Here is a 16,393-nt window from a genome sequence, read left to right as displayed (position 1 = left end):
TTGTCCATCTTGTAATCTTTCTGTTTTATATGTTTTGATTATTTTTTAAAAATGCAAGATATTATTTGTTGAGCCAATCTAAGGCTTTTATTTTATAGCAAGGGTATTTAATTTATATATGTTTATTATATATGTTGTGATTGGAATTACTTCTTTCAGTTTATTTTGTTTTCTGTATTTATGCTTCTTTTTGTCTGTTTTTTATATTTTACTCAATGGACAATCATTATTTTATTTTTGTGTTTTATTTCATATGTTCTTTTTGTAGTTTTTTAATTAATTAATTAATTAATTAATTAATTATTTATTTATTTGTCTTTTCTCTTCTCAAGGTCGCGCCCGTGTCATATGGAGGTTCCCAGGCTAGGGGTCAAATCGGAGCTACAGCCACCGGCCTATACCACAGCTCACAGCAATGCCAGATCCTTAACCCACTGAGCAAGGCCAGGGATCGAATCTGCAACCTCACGATTCCTAGTCGGATTCGTTAGCCACTGAGCCATGATGGGAACTCCCAGTAATTTTTATTCCTGTTTACCAGTAAAGCTTGAATGTCTTTCTTTACTCTTCTACAATGTAATTCCCCCCAGTTTTATTGTGATGTAATTGACGTATAATACTGGTAAGTTCAAAGTGTACCCTGGGTTGATTTTGGTACATTTATATATTGCAAAATGATTACCAACATAATATTAGCCAATACTCCCATCCCATCACATAATTAGCATTTCTTTTTTTGTGGTGAGAACATTTAAGATAAATTCTTGTGCAATTTTCAAGTATATAATGCAGTATTATTAGCTATAATCACCATGCTGTGTTTTGGGTCCCCAGAACTTAGAGACCTTATTAACTAGAAGTTTGTGCTTTTTGACCAGTATCTCCCCATTTCTCCTTCTGTCGCCCCCCCCCCCAATCCCTGGTAACCACCACCACCACTATGCTCTCTGTTTCTCTAAGTTTAGCTTTTTTAGATTTCACATGTAAGTGATATCATACAGCATTTGTCTTTCTTTGTCTGACTTTTTTCACTTAGCATAATGTCTTCAAGATTCATCCAAGTTGTTGAAAACAGCATGATTTTTTTTTCTTTCTCATGGATGAATATTATTCCATTGTGTATATACACCACAGCGTCTTTATTCATTCATCCACTGATGGACACATAGATTATTTCCGTATCTTGACTATTGTAACTAATTCTGCAATGAACGTGAGAGTGTAGATATCTCTTTGAGATTCTGTCTTCTATTCCTCTGAGTATATACTTAGAAGTGGGGTTGGTAGATTGTAAGTTACTTCTAATCTTAGTTTTTTGTGACAGTACATATTATTTTCCATAGCGACTGCACCAATGCATATTCGCAGTGTAGGAGGGTTCGCTTTGCTCTACACTGTCACCAGTATGTTTCCTGTTCTTAAATTTCACACAGGGTACTCTTAAGTTTTTGAAGCATTTTAAATTCATCTTTCTGTAATCCATTCAAATAATGTCTTTTGAATTTAAATATTAATTAATTTAAATAAATTGTTAAACTCCTTTCTGTTTCTGGTTTCTTTCCCTATCTCTCTTCTGCTTTTTAGTTTCTAGTATTATTAGGGATTTGGAGCCAAATCAATTTGTTAAAATTCTGGAGTCTTTCCTTTCAAAAAAAGTTGGCATTTATGAAGGAAATTGAGGACAATACAAATAAATGGAGAACCATCCCATGTTTATGGATTGGAAGAATTAATATTGTTAAAATGTCTTTACTGACCAAAGCAATATTCAGATTTAATGCAATCCCTATCAAAATATCTATGACATTTTTTGCAGAACTAAAACAAATAATCTTAAAATTTGTCTGGAACCACAAAAGCAATCTTTTTTTTTTTTTCTTGGCCACCCTCTGGTATATGTAGTTCCCAGGCCAGACATCAGATATGAGCTGCAGTTGTGACCTATACCACAACTGCAGAAATGTTGGATGCTTTGACCCACTTTTCCATACCAGAGATAAAACCTATGTCCTGGTGCCACAGAGATGCCACTGATCCTGTTGCACCACAGTGGGAACTCTTCACCAAAGCAATCTTGAAAAAAAATAACAAAGTCAGAAATACCATGCTGCCTGGCTTACAACTATATCACAAAGCTACAGTAATCAAAACAGTATGGTACTGACACAAAAATAGATACAGAGAATGAAGAGTCCAGAAATAGACCCCACACACATATGGTTAATCTATGTCAAAAGAGAAAAATGTGTACAATAGAACAAAGACTGTTTCTTTAATAAATGCTCTTGATAAAACTGGACAGCTGCATGTAAAGGAATGAAACTAGAACATTTCCTCATACTATATACAAAAATAAACTCAAAATGGATTAAAGATCTAAACGTAAATATAAGACCAGAAATCATAAAACTCCTAGAAGAAAAAATAGGCAGTGCACTCTTTGGCATGGGTCTTAGTAATATCTTGGGGGTTGTGTCTCCTCGGGCAAGGGAAACAAAGGCAAAAATAAATGAAACGTCCCTAATCAAAATTAAAGTCTTTTGCACAGGAAGTAAACTACTAATAAACAAAAAGACAACCTACCGAATGGGAGAAGATATTTACCAATGGTATGTCAGATAAGGGATTAATATCTGAAATATAGAAAGAACTCATACAGCTCATATCGAAAACACAAATGACGTGATTTAATATTGGGCAAAAGGAGTTCGCTCAGTGGTAATGAACCCAATAAGCATCCATGAGGATGTAGGTTCAATCTCTGACCTTACTCAGTGGGTAAGGATCTAGTGTTGCTGTGGCTATGGCATAAGCCAGCAGCTGCATCTCTGATTCAACTCCTAGCCTGGGAAATTCCATATGCCACAGGTGTGGCCCTTAAAAAAAAAAAAAAGCAAAAATAAGTAAATAAATAGATAAAATTGGGCAGAAGACCTGATTAGGCATTTTTTTTTCATACATGAAGATGCTCAACATCTTTATCACCAGGGAAATGATATCAAAACCACAGTCAGATCTTACCTTATACACATCAAAATGGCTATTGTCAAAAAGACAACAAATAATACATGTTGGCATGGATATGGATAACAGAAAGCCCTAGTATACTATTGGTGGGAGTGTAAATTGGTACAGCCACTTTGGAAAGCAGTGTGCAGGCTCCTCAAAAAATTAAAAGTAGGAGTTCCCTGGTGGACTAGCAGTTCAGGATCCAGCATTGTCATTACTGTGGCTCAGGTCACTGCTGCTGCATGGATTTTATCCCTAACCTAGGAACTTATGTATTCCTCAAGCGTGGCCAAAAACTAATTAAAAATAGAACTATCGTATGATCCAGCAATTCCATTCCTGGGTATATATCCAAAGAAAATGAAACTACTAATTTGAAGAAATAAATGTACTGCAATGTTCATAGCAAGATTATTTACAAAAACCAAGGTAGGAAGCAACTTAAATGTCTACCAATAAATGAATGGATAAAGAAGATATGGTGTATATATATTATATATATAATGAAATATTACTCATCCATCAAAAAGAATGAAATGTTGCCTTTATTTTTTAATTACTCAATGAATTTTATTACATTTATAGTTGTACAATGATCATCGCAACCAAATTTTATAGCATTTTCAACCCAAATCCCCAGACCATCCCCCCCCAACCTGTCTCACTTGGAAAGCATAAGTTTTACAAAGTCTGTGAGTCAGTATATGTTCTGCAAAGAAGTTCATTGTGTCCTTTTTTTTTAGATTCCACATGTAGGTGATAACATATGATGTTGGTGTCTCACTGCCTGACTGCCTTCACTTAGCATGATAATTTCTAGGTCCACCCATGTTGCTGCAAATGCCTGTATTTCTTTCCTTTTGATGGCTGAATAATAGTCTATCGTGTATATGTACCATGTCTTCTTTATCCACTTCTCTGTCAATGGACATTTATATTTTTTTCCATGTCTTGGCTATGGTATAGAGTGCTGCAGTGAATATTGGAGTACATGTATTGAAATGTTGCCATTTGCAACAACATGGATGAACTTGGAGGGTATTATATTGAGTGAAATAAGTCAGACAGATAAAGATAAATACTGTATGTTTTCACTTATATGTGGAATCTAAAAAATCAAACAAATGATTGGAACAAAACTGAAATAGACTCACAGATACAGAGGACAAATTAATGGTTAACAATGTGGAGAGGGGTCAGAGGAAGGGCAAGAAAGGGGAAGGGAATTAAGAGTTACAAACTTCTAGGTATAAAATAATAAAGATACAGATGTAATGTGCAGCACAGGGAATATAGCCAATATTTTATAATAAGTTTAAACAGAGTAAAATTCACAAAAATATCAAATCACTGTGTTGTACACCTGAAGCCAATATAATATTGTAAGTCAATATTCAGTTAAAAAAATATGTTGACCGTTTTCTCATCAACCAATGTAATAGCATATATTTAGATTTATCTGTTGTTTATTTAGTCACATGACTTAATGAGGATTCTTTTATGGTTTCAAGAGATATTAACTTTTTCTTCTAGGTTAATTGTCTTAATACTATATTTTCAAGCAATGCTTTTGAATGAAGAGTGCATGAATATTCTATGATCTGAAATGCTGCATATCCAAGAAAATAAAACTTTATACATGAAAGAAAACATCTTAAATAAAATTATTTACCCTTACAACTATATAGACATTGCTCCATCATTTTCCAGTATTTTGTGTTTTAGAATAAAAAATCTAAGGGAGCCCTGATTTTGTTTCCTTGCAAAAAAATCTGTTCCTTGTTCTTTATTTTCTTATTATAATCCCGGAACCACTTGTACTTTATTTTTGTCCCTCACATGTTTTATTTAGAAAGTATAGGTATATATTTCTTACAATTTTTTCTCCTTCTGGAACATAGTGAGCATTTTTATTTGGGCTTTTATCTTTAGAAAAAATTTCATCAACTATGTCTTAATTATTCATTCTGGTTTGTCTTTCTGGATTACCTGTGTACATGGATCTCTACTGCCTGTCCTTCTCCTCTGTTCTCTCTCTTCTCTGTGCTCTTAGAAAGCTTCTTCATCTTCTGCACTGCTGATTTAGTTTTGTATCATTTCAGTTCTGCTCTTTACTGGCTCCTATGTGGGTGTTAATTATACACATTCACTTTTGGCTTCTTGAAATCTCCCTTTTTTTAACCTACCTCATATTAGACTTCACTTTGCCCTCCATCCCTTTCTATTGAGTTTTTGATTTACTCTCTTGTCTTTTTACCTCTTCCTCCGCTATGAATTTCTGCTTCTTTCTCAGAAACCATGACTTTTTGAATGCCCCCGAGGTGCAGAGTTTTTCATAAATTTTCTTCTCAATCCTAAAATGGGCTATTTTCTGATATGATATTCTCTTTATGTGCAAATACCAGCCCTACACTCATCCTTTCTCCCTGGCCCCAAGCTTCCTGCTGGGTTTAAATCCTTTACTCATCACTAAAAGTGGAACAATCCATTCCTACTTTTTGTTTGCCAATAGACAGGGTGTTTAGATGCTCATGTCCTTGTTGTCTGCAGACATGAGTGGCTGGACACAGGTTTACTAGAACCCAGTTCCACCTGCAAGTTATAGGAAGAATTCAGCTCACCGTAAATGTTAAAGCAAGTACTAGCAGCTCCTCCAACAAGCACTGGACATATAGATGGATGCAGGACCAACTGCATTCAGAGTTTACTGCTGCTAGGCTCTCTGCTCTCATGCGCTGTGTCAAAATGAATTCAATGTATCACTGCTTGCTTTAGCAGCAAGGCTTCTTCTCTGTAGCCAAAGGACACAATTTACCTTTTGTCCCCTATAGGAATTAATAAATCATTTTTATTTATGAAAAAAAACAGTTCTGCCTTGTTAGACTATATGTGATGTGAAAATGTATAGGTGTGTGTGTGTGTATATATATATATAAATGTGTATATATATAAATGTATATATATATTTATGTTTGTCTATATGTGTGTGTATGAACACACACACAAATACATGGCACACTTAAATTTTAGGATTCAGCATCATCAAAGCAAAATGCCCACTCCACATTGGCTATCAGAGGTGCAGCTTTCTGAAGGAGATCTGTGAGATTGTGGGAAATCATATCCATTTTCTTGGCATCACCTGTTTAATCCTGTCTCTGTGTTGGCAACTAAGGCTCTTATCAGCATCGTGTGCCAGAGCCATTGCTCTTCTTCCTGAGTATATAGGTATCTAAGTGTGTGTGTGTGTGTGTGTGTGTGTGTGTGTTTATACATACATATATGCGCATATTTATCTTTTTGCAGTACACAATGCATAATTTATGATACAGGGTGAAAAAGGACTATAAAACACAGGCATGCTGCCTGCCGGAAGTGCTGTTGAGGATATATAACAATATAATTGAGTGATATATATGGTAAAGATCTACTGTATCAAATTCTGGGGAGAAGCAGCACATTATTCTGTGTCGTATTTCTGTATTAAAAAATAAATTGAAAAAAAACGTATTGGACAATAGCCAATTTTAATCTCCAAATATCCAGTCTGGTTGGGATGCAAGCCCTCTTCGTAAGGCCATAGATCTCTCTTCTTGCATGTCTGTTCATTACCAGCATCGTTTGCCAATCGGCTGTACTTGTCGAGTTCCCAGGAGAGAAGCCTGTGAGCTGGGGGGACACCTGTGTTATCAGAATTGAGTCTCAGCCTGTGCTAGACTGTGTGTGGCAGAGAGAGCAATGACAGGGCCTGGGAGCACTGGAGCACTGGGAGAGAGCATAGCCAGGCAGAGAGCACAAGTGCTGTGGGTCTGAGGCTTTGGAGGCCGAAGTAACTGCCCCCCAGTGCAGGCTCCCGCAGCTGTTCTCACGGGTATCCTTGGCTCCAAGGTCAGTCTTTATCAGTCAAGCTTGATGGATGAGGTCGCTTGAGGGGAAAGGGGGATGGCAGAGATCTGGCAGAATGCAGAGAACGGCAGACTTGGTAGGAACCCAGAAGCTGGCATTGCATCTGGCTCCCGGCACCTGGCTCCCGGCAACCCTGTTCCTGCTCCAGCTCTGGTTCCTCCTCTTCACTATCCCTCCACCTTGAGCGACACTCAGTTCCACCTTCAATTCTCCCCCATGTCGTCTTGGTTCACCCACCACTGTCACCGCCAGTTGGCTGTGTCCCCTCAGCCCTGAAAGTTTCTCTGTCTCATGGCTTCTGCTTCCTCATAAGTGAGGTCTTCTCTGAGGGTCTAAGCCTCTCTGGAGTCTTATATTAATGCTTCCTCTGAGTCTCAGATCTGGGACAAACAGGTTCGTGCACTTGGTAGCTTTTTTTTAGTTTAAATTTGTAAAACAGAGACTCCAGTTGACTGAGCTCATCTCTTAGGACATGTCGCTGGAGAGCCTTTGAATTTGTTGCCTTTGAGTCATGTGTGCTCCCTGATCCAATTCACTGTGGTCATGAGAAGGCACAGGGAACAGAGTATGGCTGCCTAGTGCTACCCTTTTAACTGGGTCTGCGGTTGAGACAGTTTTCCTTGGGAGGGGCTTTGAGTGTGGTAAGAACAGTAAGTGACAGGACGGATGTCATTGGGCTAGCTACTGGGAGGGAGGGAACTGGGGGCACAAATGTGTGAGTCCAGGTTCTTGTCCTCAAGGACTTGGTTAGAAAGAAGATCACACGCAACTCCAACAACCAGGCAGGTCAGGCTTCCAATCATGTCTTGTGCCAGGGCCACAGGCCCCTGGTAGACCACCCATGCTCCACAGAGATGCCAGCCTAGCTCATGAGGGTTCAGAGGATCTTGGCCCACCGTTTCTTGGCTGTGCTTAAGATGTCCTTGAAAGTGCAGTCTCTGACCTTGATGGAACTTAGGAGATAAGTCTCAGGCCCAGTAATGGAAGCACAAACCCTCTAGGAGGTGGACCTGAGAGATGACCAAGCACCAGTTGCTACAGAGGCATTGTAGGAGGGGTTTCTAAAAGGCTGCCACCCCCAGGGCTGTGTGGAAGCCTTGGGTGAGTTGCTGGCTTTCACATCCCCCTCTCACAGCTGGCTTCCATCTTTTGCTCTGATCCTGATTTTGGAACCAGTGTGACTCTGACAGGGGCAGGAGGACAGGGACATAGAGCTTCCTGCCTTCCAGAAAGGTCCTCCCAGGGCTGCTTAAAGGCTGCACCCTCGGTAACTCGCACATTCAATTTTGTTGCCATTTGCCTTGAAAATGTTTTGTTTTCTCCCAATTCTCTTGGAGCAGGAGATAAAATCTGGGTAGGGAGCGGAGTCTGTGGTTTTTCCTTCTGCTGGAAAAAAATGGATCTTTCAGCAAGCTTGTGTGGCCTGTTCTTGGGTAGGGCCAAGGACATCACTGGACAGGGACCCTAATAAACTCCAGAGTCCTGAATTCATCATGGGAGCTGACCGGAAAGTACCATCTGGTCAATGTGAAATTGCAGCCCAACCTGGGGATATGCATGCACAGTCCTTGGGGTTTGAAAGGTAATATTTTCTAAAAAAATCAGTAGAATCTCATTTGACTTACCACTTGGTGTTTTGGGGTCAGTGGCTTTTATTACTGTATGATCCCAACAAACTGTTTTGTAAAGAACCATTGTGTATGGGTGTCAATATAGGCCATAGCCTGTTGGGAGGAGTTCAGCTGGCAGGGGGTCTGGCAATGTAGGTTGCATGATCCGGCTGTGCCATTTAACTTGTAGCCTTAGGCCAGTTGGTTAACCACACTGAGCTCAGTTCCCACTACTGTAAAATGGGACTAATATCCATGCCTGCCTCATAGGGCTAATGTCAGGATTAAAGAAGACTACACACACACACACACACACACATATACATACATACATACATATATATATATATATATATATACACACACACACACATATATATATATACACACACACACACACACACACACATATATATATATACACCTTGGCACAGGGCCTGGCATCCAGTGGGCCCACAAAGCTTAGCTGTGATTATTCCGTGTGAGTGAGTGGACCAGATCTTTTGCTTGCTCTCCATCTATGAACTCCAGATCTTGTGCCAAACATTGGTCCCCAGAGCCTCGTAGACCTTTGACATGTACACGACCTCAGAGGTCCTTGCCCAGGTTCAGATCAGGTGCTGCAAGGTCAAGGCCCTTGACCAATGGGCACCACCCCCAGGGCAGCAGGAGAGCCAGGGCTAGCACACCACACAGCTTCAAGCTGGCTTGGTGTCTTCTCTTTTCCTGGTTGCTAACATACATTATCATATTAGGCCTATTATCCATAATGAAACAACCCAGATGTTTAGCCCACCCAGATGCTGGTGCAGTCCTGCACCAAAGGACTCTGTTGTTATGAAAGGACTCCTTTCCAGAAGAAAACAAGTGAAAGTTCCCATGGTCATATTCCTGGGCTGAGAGCAATAACTGTTTGAATCATGAGAGCGAGGACTCAGTGGTCCAGCCCCTTAAAAGATTTTCTCGGGAGAAACCGAGGCCTGCTGAGTGATAGGCATCTCAGTGCGGGTATCCAGACTGCTGGCAGTAAGGAGCAGGGAGAAGTCAGGTGTCGGACACCAAGACTGCTCTTTGATAAAGAATCAGAGGAGAGAGAATTAGGAAAAGAAAAATCTAAACAGAACATAGAAATGAGGAATGGCGAAGGTTGGTCAGGTCTTCGCTGTGTGTGAAGAGTCGAAGCCCAGAGGAGAGGTGGCAGGGGTTAGGGCAGCAGGGGGGCAGGCAGCAGCCCTGTGGCTCTGGCATATGCATGGGAGAAGGGCTCGCCCGCCATTGCAGGGGGCAGGTCTCCCGTGGTCTGAAGGAGGCTTCTCCATGTGGTAGGGTGGCAGGAAAGGGCCTGCGTGTTGAAAATATTTGCCAGATTTTTTGTTTCTGTACATTGTAGTTACTTTCAAAAGGGAGCATTAAATCATTGAGATGGTAAAGGCAGTGTCTGAGCTAGTTCCAAAGCAGCCTTCTGAGCGGCCTGCAGCAATGACCCAATGGGCCCAAACTCTTTCCAGCCAGCTCAGGGAAGCTATAAAGAACCAGGACAGCATGCTGCTTTGTTCATGGGTATTAAATTTCTTTTTGTTATTACCTACTTTCTTAAGGTCCAATCTAATTTATTTCAGATGAATCTTGCAGAAGTACTTGCTATTTTTTGTTGATTCAGCTGTTCATTCCTCCAACAAATGTTTATTGAATGACCCCCCTTTATGCCAGGCACTGTTCTGGGCCGTGGCACAACTCTGCTTTCAACCTGATTCTCACCTTTGTGCCCTGCCTCGGCCCTCAGGTTTGTGAATATTTCCGTCACATCGGCTCTCTCAACCATGCCAGGTGGATGATACCTCTGCCACACAGGTGAGAAAACAGACTGAGCATGATTGGTGGTTGTATGAACTGCCCAAGTCAGTGCTGAATCAGAAGCCAGAGTTTTCATTCTGCCCAGCTGAAGTTCCGATCTTTCCTCTCTCCCTCCCTGTTCATCAGCTCTTAACTGTCCCATCCTTCCTTCCTTCAGGGTTGAGCTATTGACTTTGCAGGGTGACAAGTTGATGGAAATCAGCGCCTCTGTGCTAATGGGTAGGAAGCGATAGTAACTCCCTGTTATCGTGTGTGTGTTTGCCTTACTACCCTGTGCCATGTCTCCAACTTGTCAAACTAACCTCCCATTGTCAGCTCCGACAGACTTTGTGTTAGCTAGAGTTGGGGATACACCTGGACTAAAACTTTACAACCAGCTAAGGCATTTTTCTGCCGTGTCACAAATCCCTGGGTAACCAAATGCATTGACAGAGCCTTTATTTTATTTTATTTTATTATTTATTTATTTTCATTTCCCCAATACATTAATTTTTTTCTACTGTACAGCAAGGTGACCCAATTACGCATACATGTATACATTCCTTTTTCTCGCATTATCATGCTCCATCATAAGTGACTAGACATAGTTCCCAGCACTACACAGCAGGATCTCGGTGCTTATCCATTCCAAAGGCAATAGTCTGCATCTATTAACCCCAAGCTCCCAATCCATCGCACTCCCTCCCCCTCCCCCTTGGTAACCACAAGTCTATTCTCCATGTCCTTGATTTTCTTTTCTTTGGAAAGGTTTATTTGTGCCATGTATTAGATTCATACACATTGGAATACTACTCGGCCATAAAAAGAACAAAATAATGCCATTTGCAGCAACATGGATGCAACCAGAGACTCTCATACTGAGTGAAATAAGTCAAAAAGAGAAAGACATATAGCATATGATATCACATATCAGAGCCTTTATTTTTCATCACATAATTGGCAGCCTATTCTCTAAGAGCTGGGTTTGGGTGACAGCTCTGATGATACTGATGAATGGGGACTCCCTGAAGTTAAAGGTGCTTCCCCAGCTCTGAGGAGACCTCCCCCCCACCCTCCCCGCTCCACTTGCCACTTTGTTGGGACTGGCAGGTAGCCCCTTGCTCACTCTCTGGGATTTTGCAGTTGTCTTGCCTGAAATAACTCTACTTGAAGAATATATTCCTGGGCAAGTGGGATGGGTATTTTTTGATGGGGGTGGAGAAGAGAGGTAGTTTATTGGATTTTATCTTGCAACTGATTTGTTTCTGCCAGACGTTGATATGCAGCCTGATGCTGTGATTTCAGGCCTCGGGAGTATTAACTTTATAAACAACCTTCCATTACTTCATCTGCTAGTAGGAACCTTAATTTATCACGTACATGTTAGAGTTGCAGTTTCTCATCCAGGAATAAGGAGAAAAAAATCAGCAGCTATAGGGAATACATCCCCTCTTTTAAAAATTGGTTCTAAGGAATAACAGAGAATTTATTCTAAAATATCTTCCTCCCAATGGAAATAAAAATTCTGCTTAATGGCCAGGAATCTCCCCTGGGCTTTGATTAAAAAGGAACTGTGGGAGTTGCCATTGTGGCTCAGTGCATTAAGAATCCATTTGGAGTGGCTCAGGTTGCTGAGGAGTTGCAGGTTTGATCCCCAGCCTAGTGCATTGGGTTAAAGGATCCTGCGTTGCTGCAGCTGTGACTTGTATTCAGTCCTGGCCTGGACACTTCCGTATGCTATGGGTGTGGCCATAAAAAGAAAAAAAAAAAATGAAGAACTGCAAACATGGGCATTTCTTCTCTGCTGGTCTTCTGAACTAGTCAGACTTCAGGAAGAAAATCTTGTCTTAGGTTCTCAATGGGGCAGGGACCTTCTAGTACACAGAGCCTGTGAGAGCCGGCTGCAGCCAAGGGGTCCTTTGGGGATGCTCATTGGTTCAGAGACCTACTGGGGACCAGAGATGGAGCAGCAGGGCAGGACCCTCCTTTGATCTTTAACCTCAGACACGATGCCCCTCCTCCTGCAGTGTTCTTATGTTTAAAAACAATACCCTTCATAGGTTTTTTTTCTCATTATAAAACCAGAACATGTCCTCTGTTTAAAAAAAAAAAAAAGAATATATCTGTAGAGAGGGAGACAGAAATTACTTGTAATCTCACCACCCAGAGATGGTCTCTGTTATCATTGCGATTCATGTCCAGCCTATTCTCTTTTAACACATTTCTGTTGATTCCGCAAAATTGGGATCTTTGTGTACAAGCTACTCTGTAACCTGATTCTTTTCATTTAACACTGTAGTTTTCATTTATTGCTATTAAAAATACATATTCTTAATCACAACCTTGTGAATCAACTATAGTCAATAAAACTATTAAAAAATAAAATGAAGAAAATGGCAAATGAAAAAAAATAAATACATATTCTGTATCTCTCCACCAGGAGGTCACTGTGGCATGGTGATGAGAGAGCCTGCAGGGACCAGCCCTCACTGAGTGCTCATCCAAGAGGGGAGAGGCATTAAACAAATAATTACTCCAATAATCATTTGATTACAACCATGCTAAGAGCAAAGAAGGAGAAGGACAGGGGACCGTGGGCACCTGACCTAGTCTGGGCATTAGGGAGGCTTCACCGAGCAGGGGGCATGAAGGCTAAGAGCTGACAGCTGAGGAAGCGCTGGGAGAGTGGGAGGGAGACAGGAGCTCTGGGGGAGCTGAGAGCAGCCTGGGTAACTTAGAGAGTGAGGGAGCAGGTAGCCCAGAAAGTCACAGGAGAGGTAGGCAGGAACCTGATCCCCCAGAGCACCAGCTAAGGATGTTGGGTTTATCCCAAGAGCAGTGGTAAACCACCAGTAGCCTTTAATCAGGCATATGACTTGATAAGATTGGCAGTTTTAAAGGATTTTTCTGTTGCAAAGAATGGGGACCCTGGGGCAGCAGTGAACGCTGAGTTGGGAGGCTACTACGATAACCTGGAGAGCAATGCTGGTGCTTTGGAATAGAAGGATAGCGGAGATGGGGAAGTGGGTGGGTCTGCCTGTTCTCCTTTGAGGAGTGCACTGATCAGATGCGTGACTTACTAGATTGGAAAGCAAGGAAGAGTGCGGCAACCAGGACGCTTCCTGGATTCCTGCCTTTTGCAGCTGGTAGAGGCACCAGAAGCTGAGACGGGGACCTGACGGAGGACCAGGATTTGGGGGTGGATAATGGACTGTGGTTTAGACAAGCCAAGCTGGATGTGCCTGCCATACAGCACACAGGCTACTGGCTACCTAGCACTGGAATGAATGCAGGAGGGTCCTGGGCAAACATAAAGATGTTGGAGTCATCAGCCTATGGGCAGCAAAAGAAGCCATAACTAGCTGAAAATGTCTGGGGCCTGAGGGTGGAGTCTGCACAGAAGAAAGCCTAGGACAGGACCTGGGTGGCCCGAGCCTTTGGGCTCCTCTGTTGGAGGGTGGATTCCCTGGGGGCTGGGCCTCCTTTGCTCCTTTAAGCCAAACCTCACCCACCCACCCCCTCCTGACCTTGCCTGCCTTCCTTCAAGACAACATTCTGCTTTGTGAATTCAAGTGAAGCCAGTCCTTTTGGTTCCTGAGAGCTTTTGTTAAATTTTCAGGAATTTTATGAGCCGGTTGTTTTAAATTGGCCATCACAGGAGCACTCCTGAGAACTCCCACCATGGAAATTGGCAAATGCTACAAATTAGGGCTTTTCTTTTCTTTCTTTCTTTTTTTTTTTTTTTTTTTTTTTTTTTTTTTGTCTTTTTCCCTTTTCTAAGGCCGCTCCCATAGCATATGGAGGCTTCCAGGCTAGGGGTCTAATTGGAGCTATAGCCACCAGCCTTTGTCACAACCACAGCAACACCAGATCCAAGCCACATCTGCAACCTACACCCCAGCTCACAGCAACGCCGGATCCTTAACCTGCTGAGCGAGGCCGGGTCAAACCCCCAACTTTATGGTTCCTAGTCAGATTCATTAACCACTAAGCTACAATGGGGAACTCCTAGGGCTTTTCTTTTTCTTGCCCCTTTCTGGAGAGCTGGTTGTTAAACATTGACCAGCACACTACTCTTTATAAGCACCTTTGTTTCTAGCGCTGTTTTGGGAGTTATTCCCCATGGAGTATGAGAAGGAGAGTTCTCTCTGATGGCTTTGATACCTTTCCCAAAAGTCTCTGATTTTGTCCTAAATCACCAGCCCCTTTTGCTTAAGAGGGAGTGAGTGATGTGTTTAAGTAGAGAACTTCCCCTGTCTCTGTATCAGTTCTCTGTTGCTGCTATAACAGATCACAAACCTGAAACAGCACAAAGCTATTAGCTCAAGGTTTCTCTAGGTCAGGGGTCCACCTTGGCCTGGCTGAGTTCTCTGCTGAGGGTCTCACAAGGCCAAAGTCAAGAGCTTGGACAGACTGGACTCTTGTCTGGAGGCTCTGGAGAAACAAAAAACCCACTTCCAACCTCATTCACATTGTTGGCAGAATTCAATTCCTTATGAAAGTGGTGCCGAGACCCCTGACTTCTTGCTGGCTGTCAGCTTGGGGCCACCCTGCTCCTAGAGGTCATTTGCATTCCTTCCCCTGTGGCCCCTCCATCCTCAGGTCAGCCACAGAACATCGAGTCTTTGTCACACTTTGAACCTCTGACCTCTCTGCCACCCGCTGCAGACAAGTCTCTGCCCTTAAGAGCTCTTGCCATTAGATCAGCCCCACCCAGATCATCCACCCTTCTTAAGGGTAACTGTTCTGTCTTGGTTTCCTAGGGTTGCTGCAACAAAGTACCAGCAACTGGCTAGTTTAAAACATTGGAAATTTATTCTCACAGTTCTAGATGCCAGAAGTCCAAAATCAAGGTGTCGGCAGGGCCATTCTCCCTCTAAAGCCTCTAAGAGAACATTTTTCCTTGCCTCTTGCAGCTTCTGATGGCCCCAGGCATTCCTTGGCCCTTGGCTGCACAGCTCCAGGATCTGCCTCCATCTTCACATGGCCATCTTCTCTCTGTGTCTCTATTCTCCTTTGCCTATGTGTCCACGTCCAACCTCCCACTTCTCATAAAGACAGTAACCAGGTTGGCTTAGAGTCCACCCTAATGACCTCATCTTAACCTGATTACACCTGCAAAGCCCCTCTTTCCAAAAAGTCACATTCACAGACACCAGGGCTTAGGACTGCAGCAAATCTCTTTGAGGGACTCAGGTCAACCCATAACAATGCCATGGACCACGTAAGAGAATCAGGACAATGGGACCTCCTCACGTTGGCACGTTCCAGGAATTAGGGCTGATATGCTTTGGGGATGGGTACACTTTTAGCATTCTGCCCGCCACAGTCTCCAAAGCTGCCTTTAAGGAATTGTCTCATTTGCTGGCTCACCTAAAAAGAGATTCCATGCCCCCTAGGACCCTCCTTGGATGGCCTCAGTTCACACCTTTTCTTCCCTTCTCCAGTTTGGGGTCTACCTTCCAGAGAGGACTTCCTTATAAACCCTCCTGCTCTTTTCTTGAGACACCCTCAGGAGAAACTGACCACCTGAGCTGATGAAGGGGGTTAGCACAAGACCTAGGGATAAGAAAGAAGTCTCTCATCCTTCAGCAAGACCAATTTTGTGCTGTACTCATCAGCTAAGGAAAGCTGGCTCTTGCTTTTTATTTTTGATTTTTTTCTTGTAATTGTGGAGCGTGTCGACCTTGCTCCCCATTTTCCCTCGTGTGGTCGTGGTTGGAGGTTTTCCTTTCCCCGGCCCCCTCCTCACCCTGCTCATCTCCCGCTGGAGGTGCTTCTGCGCCGGCCGGAGTCCTCCGCCTGCCCACCTCTTTGCGTCCTGCCCTCTCTTTTCATCTTCCCCAGGAGCACCTCTCCCGCTGTGAGTGATGACTGAAATTACACGGCACTCAGAGTCTCCCTTTATCTCCCCCTCTCCTAGATGTCAAGCAAATTCAGAAGTGAAAGCACATGTTTTGTGAAGCAAACAGGACCTTGGCAGTGTCCGTGTTTTACAGGAGTGTGGAGAACCGACCGGTTTCCCACTGTGTGTC

At 42.5% G+C, this 16,393-nt stretch overlaps 1 protein-coding gene across 2 annotated transcripts in view; it reads left to right on the top strand.

Moving 5' to 3' along the window:
- FSTL4 (follistatin like 4) overlaps positions 1 to 16,393 on the top strand; it is a 610,055-nt gene that overhangs the window by 265,652 nt on the left and 328,010 nt on the right. The window lies entirely within an intron of this gene.

Source organism: Sus scrofa, chromosome 2 (genome assembly GCF_000003025.6).
Source record: "Sus scrofa isolate TJ Tabasco breed Duroc chromosome 2, Sscrofa11.1, whole genome shotgun sequence".
In the NCBI taxonomy this organism is placed as follows: Eukaryota; Metazoa; Chordata; class Mammalia; order Artiodactyla; family Suidae; genus Sus; species Sus scrofa.
Note: the sequence above shows the minus strand (reverse complement) of the source record. Positions and strands in the feature narration are given on the sequence as shown.